This window comes from Monodelphis domestica, chromosome 5, assembly GCF_027887165.1.
Source record: "Monodelphis domestica isolate mMonDom1 chromosome 5, mMonDom1.pri, whole genome shotgun sequence".
NCBI classification, from domain to species: domain Eukaryota; kingdom Metazoa; phylum Chordata; class Mammalia; order Didelphimorphia; family Didelphidae; genus Monodelphis; species Monodelphis domestica.
This window is the reverse complement of record NC_077231.1, coordinates 295,774,900-295,792,991: the sequence shown is the minus strand read 5'-3', so window position 1 is coordinate 295,792,991 and position 18,092 is coordinate 295,774,900. Positions and strand designations below refer to the sequence as shown.

Genomic DNA, 18,092 nt, shown 5'->3' with positions numbered 1-18,092 from the left:
TTATATGATCTATATCTTGACCTGGAAAAGAAGCCAGAGGCTATTGAGGATACCTCCTTCATTAAAAAAAATAGCCCTTATCTTCTGTTTTAGTACCAATTTTAAAATATGTGAGCAACAAGACCTAGGCTATGGGGTAAAGTGACTTGACCAGGGTCATATAGCTAGGAAGTGTCTGAGGTCAAATTTGAACCCAGGTCCTCCCAACTCCAGATTTATTCCTGCTGCCTCTCAACTCCCCTCATTTTACAAGGGAGAAAAAGGAGAAGCAGAGGCTAACTTGCCCAGGGTTTCAATCCAAGTCTTTCTAACCTCAAGTTCAATCCTCAATCCAGTACACCCTGCTGCCTCAGAGGCAAATTGAATTGAATTTTCCCTTTTCAGTATCTCTTCCACAATGTGATGAGCAGAATGGAACATATACAGTCTAGATATGATCTTACCAGCAATGGGAGAGTGACTTCCCTTAACCAGAATACTATTCCATTAATTTTGTGGATCCCAGACCTGAATGCTAATTCAAGCATTTTTTTTCCACTCCAGTATGAGTTGATTATAAAGAATTCTGATAACTGAAATGGACAGAAGCCAGATATTTAGCTGTCAAAGATGTTATCAAAGCGGTTTTGTCTTTGGATAGGACGCGGGTTAGACAAGGTGAACTTGAAAAGAACTCATAATTCTGAGACATTTCTTGAATCTTGTTGCCTCTTCTGTAGTTTGAACTAGGAGGTAGGATGTTTGAATAAATGAAAAAAATTATTAAACACTTACTGTCGACAAAACATTGATTCTAGTATGAGGAAAATGAATACAAAGCTCACATGCAAGCTCTAGTTAATGGTGCTTGCATTCTAAATGTGGGAGATGGTAATGGAGGGGGCATTTGGGTTTGGAAAGTTACAGGAAGGGGGGAGTAGCTCATAAGGAATCAATTGAAATGTTCTTTATAGTAGCAACAATAGTTAAGTGAACAAGTATATATTAAGCACCATGTGTCAGGCAATTAAACTAAGTCCTGGAGATAAAAAAGAAGTGAACAAATAAAAAACGACAGTCCATGTCCTCAGAAAGCGTACATTCTAATGGAAGAAAAGAACACAAAAAAGGAAACTGGAAAAGTAAAGGTAGGGGGAAGAGAGCGAGAAGGACCATGATGGAGAAAGAAGCCCAGAGCTTGGAGAGGAGTAAAGTGGTGAATGAACATGACTAGTTTGGACACTTCTTGTGTTCTTGTTTCACTGATCAAAGGAAAGGATGTCAGGATGGAAGGATCTTTCAGGTCGAGAAGGCTGTAGGGGAAGAGGCATCTTCTAGGGTGAGGATGCTGGGAATTGATGGAGTAAAGAGTTTGGAGAGAGAGGAGGGGAATTGGGGGAGCAATGAAGGAATGAGCATGGCTAGCCTGGGTCCTTCTGAAAAGTGATTTTTTATGGTTCTAGAAGTAGAAGAGATGTGTAGGAGTCTGGGGGAATAGAGGCTATGTGTATGAGAAGGTGGCTGGCATGAAGATGCCCAGAGAGGAGATCTACTAGAACAGCACTTGCGGATCTCATGAGGGACAGATTCCTTGGGACTAGAGATTACATAAATGGATGTGGCATTTGGATAAGGGCATATTTCACATCCTTAATGCAAGGTGACCCTGGGGAGCAGACCTGAGACAAAAAGCTTAGGGTTTAGCATTTATTTGAGGATGCCGTGGATTCCTCCAATAATTCAGCTTAGTATGCTAATTTAAATTCCAGATAATCTGTTTTATAGAGAAATAACATTAAAAATACTGAATGATTAACCCAATGACCAGAAAATAATGGCTTAATTTTTTTTACATGGATAAGCATGAAAATGAGAGGGTGAGTGTGTATGTAGATGTGTTTGCACTGACGTGTATGCATAAAGTAGCCAAGGTGTATATTTTTTCTTCTGGGAAACTATGAGTAAATAGGGAGCCTATTAAATCAGGCTTTCTAGAAATGATGGAGATTTCAATAACATAGTGTTAGGTGATAATGAGCAAGGCAGCAGAGTATAGGGAAGATTGTGTTGGACATGGCAAGAGAACAGATCTGGATTCAAATCTTACCTCAGATATTTACTAATGTGACTCTAGATAAGTCACTTAAAAGTTCTGGGCCTCAAGTCCCTTATATATGCAATGAAAAGGTTGGACTTAATGGCCTCAAAGTTCTCTTCCAGCTCTAACATCCTTTGTTTCTATAAAATAGGTGGAAAGTTTGTTCTTTCCTTAATGATGAAGACTTTTCATTAGGCAGGTAGATGGCATGGTAGATAGATCGCTGGGTTTGGAATCAGGGAAATCTGAGTTCAAATCCATCCTTGGACCCATAGCTATATGACCTTAGGCAAATCATTTAACACATTTGCCTCAGTTTCCTCAACTGTGAAATGGAGAAAATAATAGCACCTATCTCCTAGAGTTATTTTGAGGATCTAATGATATATAAAAGCATTGAATAGAGTGCTTTACAAGCACACAAGAAGTGCTATATAAATTCTATTTATTATTATCTTGAAGGAAGGAAAAAAGGTCTTAGATCAACTCTTCCTTCAGATTAGGGCAGAAATATTTAACTTTTTGTGTTTCATGTACTCCCTTGACAGTTAGATAATGCCAATAGAACCTTTCTCAGATTATATTTTTAAGTGCCTAAAATAAAATACATAGGATTACAAAAGGAAACCCCAGGTTAACTGATCCAGAATAAAGAATTTTATGAGTCCAAAAATACTTCAGGGGAAGAATCTCAAATTTGAAGGCCCTGTGTCAAGATGTTGAGATCTTGACAAAAACACTAAAATTAAATTTTATTTAGTTCCGATCTTGTAAAATACACATAGGGAGTGAGAGAGTTTGCACTGATTCTAATGTACTCTCACCTAGAGCAGAGTAAAAATAGAAGCCACCTTTCCCTGTAGCCACTATGTTTTTCAAGAGATGAGTGTGATGCCTATTGGGTAAATCGCCCTGATCTGGGGTGTTGATGACAGTTTTAATATTTTTTGACTTCTCTCTTCTGACCTCAAAAGAAAAAGGCATAGGAAATGCACAATGATGTCTGTCTTGTTTCAGAATAGACTGAAGTAGCCATTGCCACCCTGTAGGCAAGGTTTGGTGCTCTTTGGAACCATGTCCAAATATTTGGGGCTTGAAGTATATGTGGAATGCATGACTTCACTGAAGTCCAGATTCATTCTTTTGTTTGTTTGTCTTTGAACAAACCTATGTGCTTTTACTCTTATAGGAGATTCCTGGGGAGGAAAATATTCCTACTATAGTCAGAATCAGCTCTGAAAGTTCTGGGATGAATGGTGGGGACGGAGGCATTATTGGAGGCAGCTATAGTAGGGCACTAAGAAGCCTGGATTGTGTTAGGAGCTCTGGATTCTAGTTCCAACTCTTCTACCAATGAATATGGTAGCCCAGAACCAATTACTTTCCTGCTCCAAGTCTATTCCTCATCTGTAGAAGAAGTCAACTATTTTGCTCTAAGATTCTATGATAGTTTATACATTTGCATGGAATGAGTCTCATACTCAGGGTGGGTGTGAAGATCAAATTGGAAATGTGTGCAAAAGTCCTGTGGAAATTATCAATTATTACACAAATTTAATACATTCTTCCCTTCCCATTTTTCTTTTTATTTAAAAGAAATAATTAAAAGTGGTCCTAGGACCATTTGCTATGTTACTCTTATTTTATGACTAATATTCTGCAGATTATTGCACATGTGCATAAAATAGCTGAATTTTTTGGTAACTGAATAAAATACTGGGATTTTCTAGAGACTCCTGGAAATCATTTTTGGGACAACACCAGCAGCATGTAAGACAGTGGGATGATTCAGAAATCATTTGCTCCTCACTTGGTTTTGATATATATATATATATATATATATATTTTTTTTTTTTTGCTGTTTCTATACTTTGAAAGCTTTCCATTTCATGAAGTTGTATGGAGATAATGAATATCCAATATGGTAGCATTTGTTAAAGATGTTATTAAATTTTTTGTGGATCAGTGTTTTGTCTTGATGTGTATGGGAAAGAGTCTTGTTTGTGATAAAGCTCTGGTTTAGTATAGTTTATTTCTTGAATTCTCAAGGTTATTTGGGAGTTTTAGCTGAGAACAAATCTTAAACTGAAATAACTTAGAAAGTAGTTTATTAAGTCATCCAGTAGAGGAGAGAACCAAAAAAAGGGTGACTAACTCCCCCTGAGTATCTGTAATTTACACATTATATGAGCTACAAATAAAGGAACAAGGAAACAGTAAATGCTTGACTAACATGGAGGCAAGTTTTTAGTAAGACACATGGGCTGTTTGAGATGTAGAGTGGGAGACAACTCTTGATTTTCCTTGCATCCATCTTTGGATCTGACTGGATTTCTGGTCAATATGACTCAAGTCCTGAATTAAGTATTAAATGAATTTGGTCTATAAGAAATGTTTAGTTTTCCAGTCACACAATACTGGGTTAAAGCAATGCAATAAAGTGGCCCCATGATTTCTCCCCTTTTGGTCTTTGTCCAACATTCCTATACCAACGGAATTACAATTACAGAAGGATAAATTGTAAAGTAATGAGTCAGTGAAAATATCTCTTTCACTGCATCTTATTAAGAACTTGATAGAATTTTTTAAAGGAGTGATAAGGACCACACTGATGGCAAGACTTTGTCTGAGAGCTCAAATTGGGTAAGCATCAGGATCTGTAATTTAGGGGTCTTATTCTTGCACCAGGAAAAAATGTACTACACAATACAGGGAGATTCTCCAGATATTAAAAGAACATATATGGTTACAAGTATCACAAAAAGTTAAATAAAAAGGCAAATTCACGATGTGATGCTTCCCTTAATGCCATTAAGCTGAGTGATAATCTCATACATCCTCTCCGGAAGAAAAATCTAGTCAAATAGACTGTTGGTAAATTAAGTCAGATTAAAGTACCTTTGATCAATTTGGAATATTTTCCTTTTGGAAAGTCTGGAATAGGCCTCATTCCCAAGGCAATTATGGAAGGCTATTCTAATTAAATTTGGCTTTCCAATAACTACTTATTGTGGCGAAAACCAGTTCAAATTTAATAGAGATATTATTATACTTTTTGTCATTGTTATTGAAGTACTAGAAAACCAGCCATATACATATATATCCATCTCTCTTTGTGTTCTTAGAGTAAATAATATAACTGTGTTGATTTTATTAGAATAAAGTTTATTATTACATTAAAATTTAAAATTCAAAATTTTTATCTCACTCTCCAATTGTCTTATTATCCTCAAATTATCCAGATAGAATGAGATATTTTATTTATTTTAGAATGAGATACTTTAAGGACCTAATCTTATACAGTACATGAATATGTAACTGTTAGTAATCACAAATTAAGAATAATAAATTTAAAATTATACGATCTTTCATACTTGCATCCTATTATAATAACTCAGAGATGTTGAGCATTGCATCACCAGGATTCATCATATAAACTTTTATAATATACCTACCCTTGTAGGTTTGCTATGAGAGGAAGAAAGGACATGGTTATTGTCTTTTCAAGGGCATGGACTAACCTGTACAAAAGCATAAAGCTTCCTTAACTCTGTTTAATTCCAAGTATGGGTCATAGCTAGCCTTTATTTTTAGACAGCCAACCAAATACCAAATTTCATATTATTCACAAGGTCTCATAACAATGATCAGAATTAACTAGATGGGAAAATGTATTATGAAGAGGGAAATAGCAAAATAGAGAAACCGAGTCAAGAGGATCCTATCTTCCCCTATGCAAGGTCATCCTCAAAACCTCCCTTGGCATAGACATCCACTAGTTCTCTGACTACTCCTTTTGAGCAGCACTTGGAATTTCCTGTACATGGTGGATTATTGTATTAATGCCAATTACACTTTTAATTATGCTTTTAATTCTTATTGATGCAGTTTCTAAATATATGACCTTAATGCCAAATATCAAATATATTTTTCCATTAAGGTCTGGTCTACTTATACAAGGTGAAAAAATTATGATTATCCTTAACAGGAAAACATCTCACTTTAAATGAGAACACATTATAATTTGTTTTTAGAACAAACTCATCTCAAATCTGAATTTACAATCTCAAGTGGTATCACTAAAAATCTCAATTTCCCCAAGGACTATTAGCTACTCAAATTATGGAGTCCACTGTTTTAGTTTGCTCCATTCTACGGGTGTACAGTGGTGCTTGCAAATTCTCTTTGTTGTTCAAATATTCCAACATTTTAAAAAAATCTTTGAACATTAATTTGGAAGCTTAAAACAAAGATCTTATGTCACATATAAATTTAGTGTCTAATTAGTTTTTAATGCCATAAATTTCTATAAATTAGGAAGAATTTTTCCTTTCTTTACTTGTTTGACTTCATCTCTGTAACCCCAAACTGGCCAGTGTTAAAATGGAGGAAGTATATTATATGCTTTTTTTTTTCTTTCCCAAAATCTTTTCTTCACTAAAAGTCTAAAGTTGGAGTTGTTCAGTCATGTCCAAATCTTTGTGAATCTATGGACCATGTTTTCTTGGCAAAGCAGCGGAGTGATTTGCCATTTCCTTCTTCAGTGGATTAAAGCAAATAGATATTAAGTGATTTGTCCAGGGTCACCTAGCTAGCAAATATTTTGGGTTACATTTTAACTCAGGTCATCCCTAATTCCAGGCTCAGTACTTTATCCAGCCAGGTATATAGCTGCCACTTTTAAAGCAGAATGAAGTCTCTTATTATTGGGATGGAGAGTTTAACATCAGATTATAGAAAGCTGGAAGAAATCAACAGATGTTGGAACTACTTCAAAATCCTTGGTTGATCAGTTCAACAAGACTTTTCATATGCCCATAAGAGTAGCTGAGCTACTTCTAACCCTCTCTGAGTAATTTCTTGGGCCAAGATCACACATAGCCCTTTAGCCTTCTGGTCATCCAGAGTCCTCAGTCCTAATTCCTAGTCCAAAGCTAAGGATAACTTGGACTGTGTTCCAGTTCTTGGTATTCAGATTGATTTTGTCTAGGTCGAATCCTACCTCTCACCAACCATGAAAGACCCCACTTCTGACACCAATTTTTTTTTTCTGAGAACCAGATATTCCTAAACTGAAATAATTTAGAAGGAAATTTATTCTTATCCAGCAGAGGAGAGGGTCAAGTGTCTAAAGTTACACATTATATAGGATTCAAACTAAGGAACAAGAAAACACCAAATTATTGATTGACCAGCCTGGAGACAATATCTTGATAAGATAAGATTCACGAGTTGCTTGATATTGTAGTGGAGAATTCTTTTCATTTCTTCCATCAATATTTGGATCAAACTGGAATTCTATTAAGAAAAAAACTAGATCCTCAGTCATTAAATGAAACTGCACTCTAAGAAAGGATATTGTATCCTTTGAATTATTGGATATCTACCCCAATATTCTTTTGTTATAACTACTTTTCTCTATGTTACTATGTTTTAGGCACTGTGCTTAGTGCTAGAGATAAAAGGAAAAGCAAAATCAGTTTCTGTCCTCAAGAAGATTACATTTAGGTCTGAAACAGTAATTACTCTCAATGCTTCTTCTACCTCATTAAAATTACTTTGTTGTTAAGGTGGGGTGAGAGTATATTGACTTTTTTTCTTTTAGAAGGCAAAGGGTTCCAACAGATGTCTTCATGTATAAAGATTCTTATTACTACCATGTAAGTCTCTGCATCCATAATGTGATTTTTTTCTAAAACATCATCCATTTCCTTCTTCTTCATAGTTGGTACATAGTAAATTTCAACTATACTCTAATTACTTTATCCAAATGCCCTTCTATACTTCCTGAAACTTTGGTTCACTGTATCTTCACACAAGTATAATTTCTTCACTTACAAGGCTACTCCACCACTCTTTTTCTAATTTGTTGCTTTGGAATAAAATAGAGTTTTATATTGACATATTTTAGACATGTAACAAATCAACCCAAAAATCCAGTGATTTGAAGTTGAATTCACATCTTTAATATTTTTAGTTTATTTTGTTTATTACTAACACTTGCAAAAGACATCTGAAATGATGAGTTTTATTTTTTCCCTTATCTTGGATAGTGTATCCTTTGAATTATTGGATATCTACCCCAATATTCTTTTGTTATAGCTACTTTTCTCTATGGTGTTTGGATTGATAGATATAGGCACACTGTTTCTTGTGGGTTTTACAATTAATAATCAATAACTAAATATTATATTTTATAAAATTTTATTAATAATAATTAGAACAAAAGGACTGACTGACTTCAGCCTGGGTGTAAGTCCAAGAGAGAGTGGGAGGATCATACATCCACTTAAATATCTATCACACAAAATGCAAAGATGCAGGAAAAGGGAATTTTAGGAAATACTAAGGGACTTCTGGGAGATGAAGTCCAAAGTTTCAAAATCTCCATTTATACATTCTCCCCCCTCAATTGCAGTTCAAATCATTCATTCATACATGCATTCATTTAGTTTATAAATATATATTAGGCACATATAGCATAAAGATCACAATGCAAGGTCCATCTAAGATGGTGGAAAGTCTTAAGTACCAGGCTGGGTCTGACAATGTGGAGTTATTGAAGGTATTGGAGCAAAAGAGTGATCTGAATAGATTTATACCTTAGAAAGATTTGTTTGCTTCTATGTATAGGACCAATTCATATAAACTGGTGGTAATTAGAATAGAAAGGACACGTGAATGAAATTAGAAGGACATGATTGTCCCTTCATTGTGGATTGATTACTGACATCAAATTGAGAGGCAGTAGGGAGCTTGATGTCATTAGATAACTTACGATCTCTGTTATCTTTGGCAAGTCACCGTACTTCTGTCAGCTTCAGTTTCTACATCAATAAAAGTAAGGCTTGGGCTAGATGACCTCAGAATTTAACTCCAACCCTAAATCAATGATCAGGTTATTCTAGCATTTTTGATGATTCCCATCTAGAAAATCAGGGTTATTTCCATAATGTGCAGGGTAGAGTTGTCTTTAGTATCTCAGCCTATCAGGGAAAGGAGAGCAGCTGAGCTGTGGAGGTAGCAAGGGAGAAGCTGTGGGCAATAACTGAGGCAGAACATAGAGTGTCTCCCAAATGAAGACTCTTAGAATCAAATGCCTAAAAGCTGAACTTTTACTTCTGCTGTTGGCAGCTCACTTTGGGACACTATAGGAATGGAACCTTCCAGTTTGAAAGGTAGAACTTTATCAGAGTCAAACATCTTGTGTATAGGGTATAGCCAGGAGCTTGGGTGTCTTTGTACATGGATGGATGTGTTTGCCCCTGTGCTATGCATTTCTCTTGGTGAGTTTGATGCCAGGCTGAGCTTCCTGTAGTCCTGGGAACAGAAAACACAGAGGCTTTGGTGGTGATGATCTGATTCAACAGTGTTCATCTCTGAGGTCAGTTCTCCTTCTCCTGGGACATATCACTGTCAGTGGTCCTAGGAAATCAGCTTGATGAAGAAAATACTCTGGAAAGGATTTGTTAAAAAAAAAGTGTAATGTGAAAGAAAATATTGGGATAATATTGAGCCAACAATCTGTGACAGCCTGGTCAAATGTTTTCATTTTTCAAATATACATCTATACTTTCTAGTTATGGATTCTATTTGCAGACTGTCCCAACTGGAATACACTTAGGACATGAAGTATTTCAAAGATATGTATGCAGAGTTGAAAGCCCAGCTGTATCTACCTTCCTTAAAAGACACTGAGACATTGAACTAAAAATAAGTGACATAGTTGAATGATTTGGTTCTCACCGATTCCTTTACAAACAAGGTTTCCAATAAGTAGTGTCAGTTTAAATCAAGATGTTGGAAAGACTAGGCAGTTTTTAAACTCCACTGGGACAGCGTACTTTTACATCAACATTTGCAGAAATGCCCGTTCTTTGCACTTAAGTACATTTTGCAGTATCTTTTAAACATTAAAAGAAATCTTTTTGATTATAAACTTTTTTTATGCCAGAAAGAGGATTTAAGATGGCCAGATGACCCAGATCAGCCAAATATTCTTTGTCTCCCTTTCTTCCTTAAGCTTCACAGAAGAAAAAAATCAATATAGAAAATTGATTGCAAAATTATATTAAAACATTTTTTGGATGTAGATATCAGGAGGGAATTTACGTTTGTTTACTCCCTTGATCTGAATTGATAGCTCCTGGTGCCCTTGACTAGTGCCTTTTTTTTCCCCAAGAAGCAAGAAGTTGGATGAAACTAGAATAACAAAAGTTTAGGACTGAGAGGGAATCAAGAGTAAAAAGGAAGTGTGTAATGAACAATTTTTTTTAATTTTAATTTTTAAATATTTTTCCACATTTACATGATTGGCTTTCTTTCCCTCCTCTCTCCCTTCCCCCCTCTGCGAGTCAACAAGCAATTCCAATGGGTTGTTCAAATGTATCACTTGATACTTATTTCCATATTATTATTTTTTTCCATGGAATGATCTTTTTAAGCCTAAACCCCAAATCGCATACCCAATATATACATGTGATGAATGATGTCAAATGTTCTTCTTTTGCATTTCTACTCCCATAGTTCTTTTTCTCAATGTGGTTAGCATTCTTTCCCATAAGTCCTTCAGGAGTGTCCTGGTTTGTTGCATTGCTATTAGCAGCAAAGTCCATTACATTGTATTATTCTACAATGTTTTACTTTCTGTGTACAATGTTCTCCTGGTTCTGCTCATTTCACTGTGCATCAGTTTGTTGAGGTTCTCCCAGTTCATATAGAAATGCTCCAGATCATTCCTCACAATGTAATAGTAATGGACAATCATTCTGTCAGCTCTTCCCATATGACTAGGGTTATAGTTAGCACAGATAATCTGTTTTGTTTCCTGACATTTCTAAAAGCTGACTCTAATCATTGGGGTGATATTTTTGTCCCCTTTAATGCCTTTTTAAACATTTGCTCTCATGAATTTTGACTTACTGCTGCAACATGACCAGAATAATAAAGCATCAACTCATAATCATCCTCAAATTCTTGCCATTTCCTCTATTATAGGGAGAGGCAAATACAGACCAGTTTGATTTGAGGACAGACTAGAGGGATAGGACTTAGTGATGATCCCAAAAGCCAATGTCATGCTATGCCCTAGAACTACCATGTTTCCTGGGGTTACAAATGTGTGAGGAAGTCTGGGTCCTAATGATTTCTCCATAGAGTGAGACCTAAGCTAGTTTTCAGCCAAATAGAAAATAATAAAGGCAAGAATTTGGAACAAACAGATTTTATCCCACCCTTCGCTTTCCCTCCCCTCTAATTGTCTTGTGTTTTTACATTACAAATTTTTGCAGTTAACTTTAGCTTTGTAAGAAAGTATAACTAATAATACAACTACATTATAAAAGTTCATGCAACATTTCACATCTTTAGCATTTTCCTACTTCTCTTAAAAAAATAAACAACAAATCCATTTTCTCTCCCTACTACCCTTCTTTTTGCAAGAAAAGCAAAAAACAAATTTCTTTCAGCAAATATGCATACTCAAGCAAAACAAATTCCCTCAATGGGTGTATCATGGGAGAGCAAAGAATCTTTGGAGGTTGAAATTATGAAGCTTGAGAATCACTCTCCCTGCTCTGCTCCACCATCTCAAAAACATTATTTTTATTCAATTCAATAAGTCAATAAACATTTATAAAATGCCTACTCGGTGCCAGTTATTATGCTAAGAAAACTGGGAATATAAAAAGAGGCAAAAGATATTCCCTCCTTAAGGAACTTACAATCTAAAAGGAATAATAGATGCTTCTTTCCATCTTATAGGAAAGAGGTAGCTCTTTGGTTGAGAGAGTGTTTAGAAGTAGAGAGCAGTTACTGAATCCCAAGACTAATAAGGTACCCTTCCCCTGTAAAATGAGGAGCTTGAACTCAGTGGTCCTTTCCATCTCTAAATTTGTTTTATTAAGATATTGGGGGTGCAGCTGAGTGGCTCAGTAGATTGAGAGCCAGGCCTAGAGATGAGAGTTCCTAGGTTTAAATCTGGCCTCAGCCACTTCCTAGCTGTGTGACCCTGGGCAAGTCACTTGACCCCCATTGCCTAGCCCTTACCACTCTTCTGCAGAAGGAATGGTTAAAAAAAAGATATTGGCAGCCTTGTTGTAGTTGACAGGTATTCATAGGTATAGTCACCTCACTCAGAAGAGTTACTCTTCCATCTGTGTGCCTTGGAAAGGAAGGAGGACTGGTCCAAGGACATTCCCTAAGTATGCCCATATTCCCTAGGTATGCCCATTCTTCCCAATGATAGTATGGGTATTTGTGACAATGTCCCCAGTGCTCTTGGTTCAGCTGATTCCATGGTTTTGCTCTGTCCATTCCCAAATGCCAGTACATTTACCTTCCTTACTTCACTTGTTGATTTCCAACCAATCCTCAAAGTCCAAATCAAACACTTTCTTTTCCTCAAGGGTCTCCTTAAGTCTCCATGGTGGTAAAGACTTTCTCTAGAATCCCTATAATATTTTATTTCTCTAGTAACTCCTCTTTAACCTATCACAGTTATCTATTTCCATCCCTCAGCAGATTATATTGGCTTACATTTTTTTACAATACTCAGTATTTTTAGGCTTGCAAAGGACCTTTACATTAGTTCATCTGATCCTTAAAAAATATGGAAAATGTTCTGTGGACCTCTGTTTCTTTTGTCTTTTGCAAGGTCCCTTTCAGGGATAAATAGTAGGTGACTAAGAAATCTCTGGGGTCATTTAGTACCATCATGCTATTTTGTGGCTCTTTCCCTCCCTAAAAGGTGCTTTTATTTGTTAATGGGCTTGTATGGAATTGAAAAGAAGAGATTTTTGACTATCTTGTATTTTTCCTTAGTTTGGAAACATTCTACATGTATTTGCATATTTTCATTATCTTGGGAATCTCCCCGAAAACAATGGAAAGATCTAGTCATTCTGATTCTGAACTTTGGATACTTACTCCATGGAGTAATTCTATTTATTTTAAGGGGAAAATGTGAAGAGAAATTGAATTAGCTATCATTCCCCCTCTCCCCAATCTACAGTCCTGTAAAGAAAACATTGTTAGTGATGAATGTAATGTGCTTAACTTTCAGGGCTCTCACTCACCAAATGCCATTTCTTTTTCTTTAGATAGATGTAGTATTTTTCTATCCTTTGGGCTCTTCTGCTAATCTTAAAAATAGTCAGCAATGCCCATGGGCTCAATTAGTATCTCTGTGTAGATAACGCCAAGATTTATATACCTAAACCTGGTATCTTTCCTGAGGGCCAGTGCCACATAAATAAGTGCCCAGTAGATGTTTCCAACTGGACGTCCCATGGGTCTTTCAGACTCAAATGGTCCAAAACAGACTTTATGTTGCCATTCTTCTTCCCCAGCCACATTATTGCTGTCCAAGGCACTGCCATAGTATTTTCAGGCTCTCAGGTTACACTCCAGGAGTTTTCTTTAACTCTTCACTCTCCTACAACCTCATATCCAGTTAATTGTGAGATCCTGGCTAGGCCCACAGTAAGTATTTTATAGAGGCTTCATGCAACGTAATCTAAATCTTATTAAATTTACCTCCACAGCATGTCTGCTCCTCATCCCTCTTGTTCCACCATCATCTCACCTGAATTGGGGTGGTAGATGCCTAAACTGATCCCCTCACTGCAAATCTCTCCCCTTTCCAATTCATTCTCCACAGGTCACAAAAGTGATCATTCCAAAGCACGATTTACTCTATTATTACTCTATTGGACAAATGCAAGAGGCTCCCTATTACCTTTAGGATAAATTTTGATCTCTGATATTTGAAATGAAAATCCCTTCCAACCTCTCTTTCGAGGCTACTTTCATATTACTTCCCTTCGGTCACTTGAGAGATGCTTCGATACTTTGGCCAAACTGGACTGCTTGCTACTCCCCATTTACACATTCTCTAATCAGCCTCCGTCCTTTAGCACAGGCTGCTTGCCCTTGCCTGGCATTCACTCCTTCTTCATCTCTGCCTCCTCTAACTTCCTTCAAAACTCAGCTCTATTGCTCTCTTCTTCAGGAAGCTCTCAGTGTGCCCTCCAAGTGGCCAGTGCCTCCTCTCCTGGATTGATCCTGTATTGGCTTTGTATGTGTTTTCCACTTACTTTTGCATGTACATGTAGCCCCACCTCCCTTCCCTTCCCCCAATTCAGGCAGGGATTGGTTTGTTTTTCTGTCATTGTATTCCCACAGTCCAGAACAGTGCCTGGCATATAGTAGGCTGTGAATTCACACACACACAGGATGCTATATGCATATAAACTCACAGAGTCATAAATATATATATATATATACATATATACATATATACACACATACCTATAGATCTCTCTCTATATTTATCCATATATATCACAAAGGAAACTGATATTTTAGTCAATATCAAATTAGCATAATTCATTTAGATTCTCTCCAAATGCTTTTTTTGGAGATCATTTATGGAGGTTATCCTCGCTGATCAAGTGACGTAAACAACTGTCAAATTATTTATTCTTATACATCCTTATGCTTACACAATCTAATGAGTAAAATCTACATGCCTCGAGATGATGACCTTGATGAAGTTATAAGGCAGGTTTTCACAAGCGCTCTTCTATAGAAGCCTCAGAATTGTTTGAGGATAGAAACACTGTGCTTTCCTGTTGTATTTATTTTGTAAACTACAAAATAAAAAGCATATGCCTGGGAAACCAACAGTGTGTCTTTGATAAGTCAGAATCAAGCAAGAATCCTTTAAAATATAAAAGCAGGAATAAAATACTCCCTGTTTATGAATATTAATTGAAATCACAAAAGTAAAAAAGAGACATATAATCTTGCCAAAGGTGTTCACTTCTGTCAAGGAAGATATTCAGTGAGGAATTTGAGTAGTAGAGAGATTCTCTATAGATAAGTGAAGTGCTGTAGATACTCCTATTTTTGGATGATATTATGCAAATTATGTGGTAGCTAGGACAGAGAACTTGACTTAAAGTTAGGAAGATCTGAGTTCAAATCTTAACTCAGACATTTGCTGGTGATATGATCCTGGACAAGTTACCTAAATTCTCTCACCCTCTGTTTCTGCATCCGTAAAATGGGAACAATAATACTATCAGCATCTGTGGGTCTATATCAGTATCAAATCAATGTGTGTAAAGTGCTTTGTAAACCTTAAAGCAGTGTATAAAGCTAGTTATTATTATTAATAATAATGAACCTCAAAGAATTTCAGAGCCTGCTAAATGAGTTCCATAATTATTTGAATAATTTTGGTTTGAATATCATATAAGAAAAGTCAAGTGATTAAAAAATATCTATTTTTCAAATTATATCTTCTCATTGGATGGACAATCCATGAAATTTATTCATTATTATATTTATTTTGGATAGACACTGATAATGGGCAATGAGTTGGATAAAGGATGGGGGTTAGTGGGTCAGATTGTCTTTTGAAAACTAGAATGATTTTAGCCTCTCTGAATTTTTCCATGTAACAAAGGTCACTCTTTTTAATACCAATGTTCTTGTGGTATTTATATAAGTGTGAATCATGGGACTGAATGATTTCCAATGAATTGAAATTGAAGGTCACTCTAAGGGAAATGGCTCATTTTGGGAGCGAACAGGCTGTAACATAATCTAAGAAAAAAAATAATGTAGGCAAAACCATGGAAAGGACAATATTAGGAAATTGTAGAACTAGACTGTATATGAAATATTTTGAAAGGAAAGCATTATAGAAGTGGCAACTATCATCGTAAAGTAATGCTGTGAGCATGGTAGATTGCTTATAGTGGCAGTGAACTGGAGATGTCCCATCTGTGACAAGGCAGAAAACACTCACCTGCCGGTAAGTGTCCAGTGCTACTACTTCTCATTGAGGGGAATGAGAATGTAAGTTAAGACTTCCCTCAGAGGCATCAAATCAAAGAGTTTGAAGGGATGAGAGTAGTTTAATACACAGAGGCACCCCCAAAGCCCTCCAGGGATTTTGTAATCCTTGGACTCTTGCTTGATCTTGTTTCTGGTTTTGTTGATGTATAGCTCTGCCCCTGTTCTGTGCTTCAACCTTGACCTTTTTGAACCATTTTAACTGGTCTACTGCTAGCTTCTTCACTACATGCTCAGAAACTTTTCTTCCTCTTTCTGGATCAATGCCCATTTGTTGGTCATCAACACACTGAACTTTACCCTAAGACTCTAGAAGACTCCATCACCTATTGCTAAGAGTCATCGTCTCTAGCCAACCTGTTGGAAGGTTATTGCCAAGCACTATGTCCGGTGGATAATGTGCTGGGCAGTCTCATGCTTGAGTCCCTTTTATTATGGTTCCACCCTTTTTAGCATCTTTTGCCTCCACCTCTCCAACATCTAGTGGTCAGGCTTTCTCCCCTGTGTTAGAATTCTGTCTCCTTTTGGAATGCCACTTTATGCTTTCATTCAGAGAAGAGAGATTTGTTGCTTTTATTTTCCCCTGAGAGAATGGATTTTTCTTGCAGATGTCTGATTCTTGGTGTATTTATGATGAGGTTGGGGTGGAGCAGGTGGGGGTCAAAGATTCAGAGGCACATCCTGTGTTGGTCATCAAATGTCAGGGGCCGCTATCAAAAATCAGTCTCAGCCTGGTCTATACTCTTCACGTTGGGGATTATGTTTTTGAGATCCTTCCACTCTATTTAGGGATCAGTTGGCTAGTGTGTAAGGGAATAAGCACTGGATTTGGAGTCAGAGGACTTCAACTTGAACCCTTGGTCTTCCACCTAAATGACCTTCAGCAAATCATTGTCATTTCACCTTTCTTAAAAGCCCTTTCCTTATTTGGACAGTAAGATTGATTCTAAAATACCTTTCCTGTGGGAATAAAGGATGTGCCTTTGTTGCCTAGTCAGTAAAATGGGGATAATAAAATCTAACCTGATTACATATGGGGGGCGCAGACCATTCAGATAGTTCTTGAGATCCCTTTGATTCTGTTTGGAAAAAGTCTCAGACCGCACTGATGTGAGAAGACCAACACTAGTTTTTCCTCAGAAAGGCAGTGCAAAGAATTGATGACTAGGCATGCTTTCAAAGAAGCAGCTCTGTCCTTTTGTAATGCCTCATTTCCACTTTATATTCCAAAGAGTCCCACTGTCAAGAAAATGCTTTGGCATTGGTGCCAAATGGAAAAGCAGCCCTCTTGATTTTCCTTCTTTCAATTTCCATTTGATAATGCATTTTAAATCTGGATCCTCTCCCTGCTCTCTTTCTGGCTCATCCGAAGTTTAGGCATCAACATTTTCTCAGCTTTGAGCTGGGTCTACAAACTTGAGACAATGCAACCTGGCCTGATTTATTGTCGGAATACCCATATCTCTCTTTTTTATCTTTCTTCTCCTTTGCTTAATGCAGGGCTGTGTTTGTCTTTTCCCAGAATGTAAATCTATCCTCAATTACTTTGGAGATTACTGGGCTGAGGTTGTCTTTAAAGGACATTCTTGTCTCCTTCTGGCAAAGTTTCCTCTTTGGAGTTTTCAACTTTTTGGAGGAAATGAGAGAAATATAGCCCATTCCTAACTGCGGTTGGCTTTGTAATAGTTTTGGGACAAAGACAATTTGATTTCAACCTAGAAATATGGATGGGGAGAATAGATTCAGTGCCACCAGTGGTTAGCCTTCAGAGTACTTCATGCCTCAATTTCCTTTAAGATAATGGTTATTACTTTTTAATGAATTTGTTAAAAGTCATAATGACACTTTGAATTTTCTCCTGGGCCACAGAATCAATATAAAAATATCAATGCAAATGGCCTTTCTCTCTACTAATTTGGTTAAGGCCAAATAAAAGTTGTCAATATTTAGGAGGAGGAGTGGTATAATGGGAAGAACACTGACTGGAAAGTCAGGAAATGTATGATCATGGGGGAATTGATTTATTTCTCTTGGCCTCAGTTTCCTTCCTTGTGAAATGGGCAGTTGGACTAGATGTTCAGTAAAGTTGTTTCAGATTGTAATATTCTCTAATTGGGGGTCCACAGACTTTGGCCAAGCCTCTGGTGATGAG

General features: G+C 36.7%; 1 long non-coding RNA gene across 6 annotated transcripts in view; it reads left to right on the top strand.

Moving 5' to 3' along the window:
- The window catches only part of LOC103101232 (uncharacterized), a 202,465-nt gene that overhangs the window by 148,896 nt on the left and 35,477 nt on the right, over window positions 1–18,092 (top strand). The window lies entirely within an intron of this gene.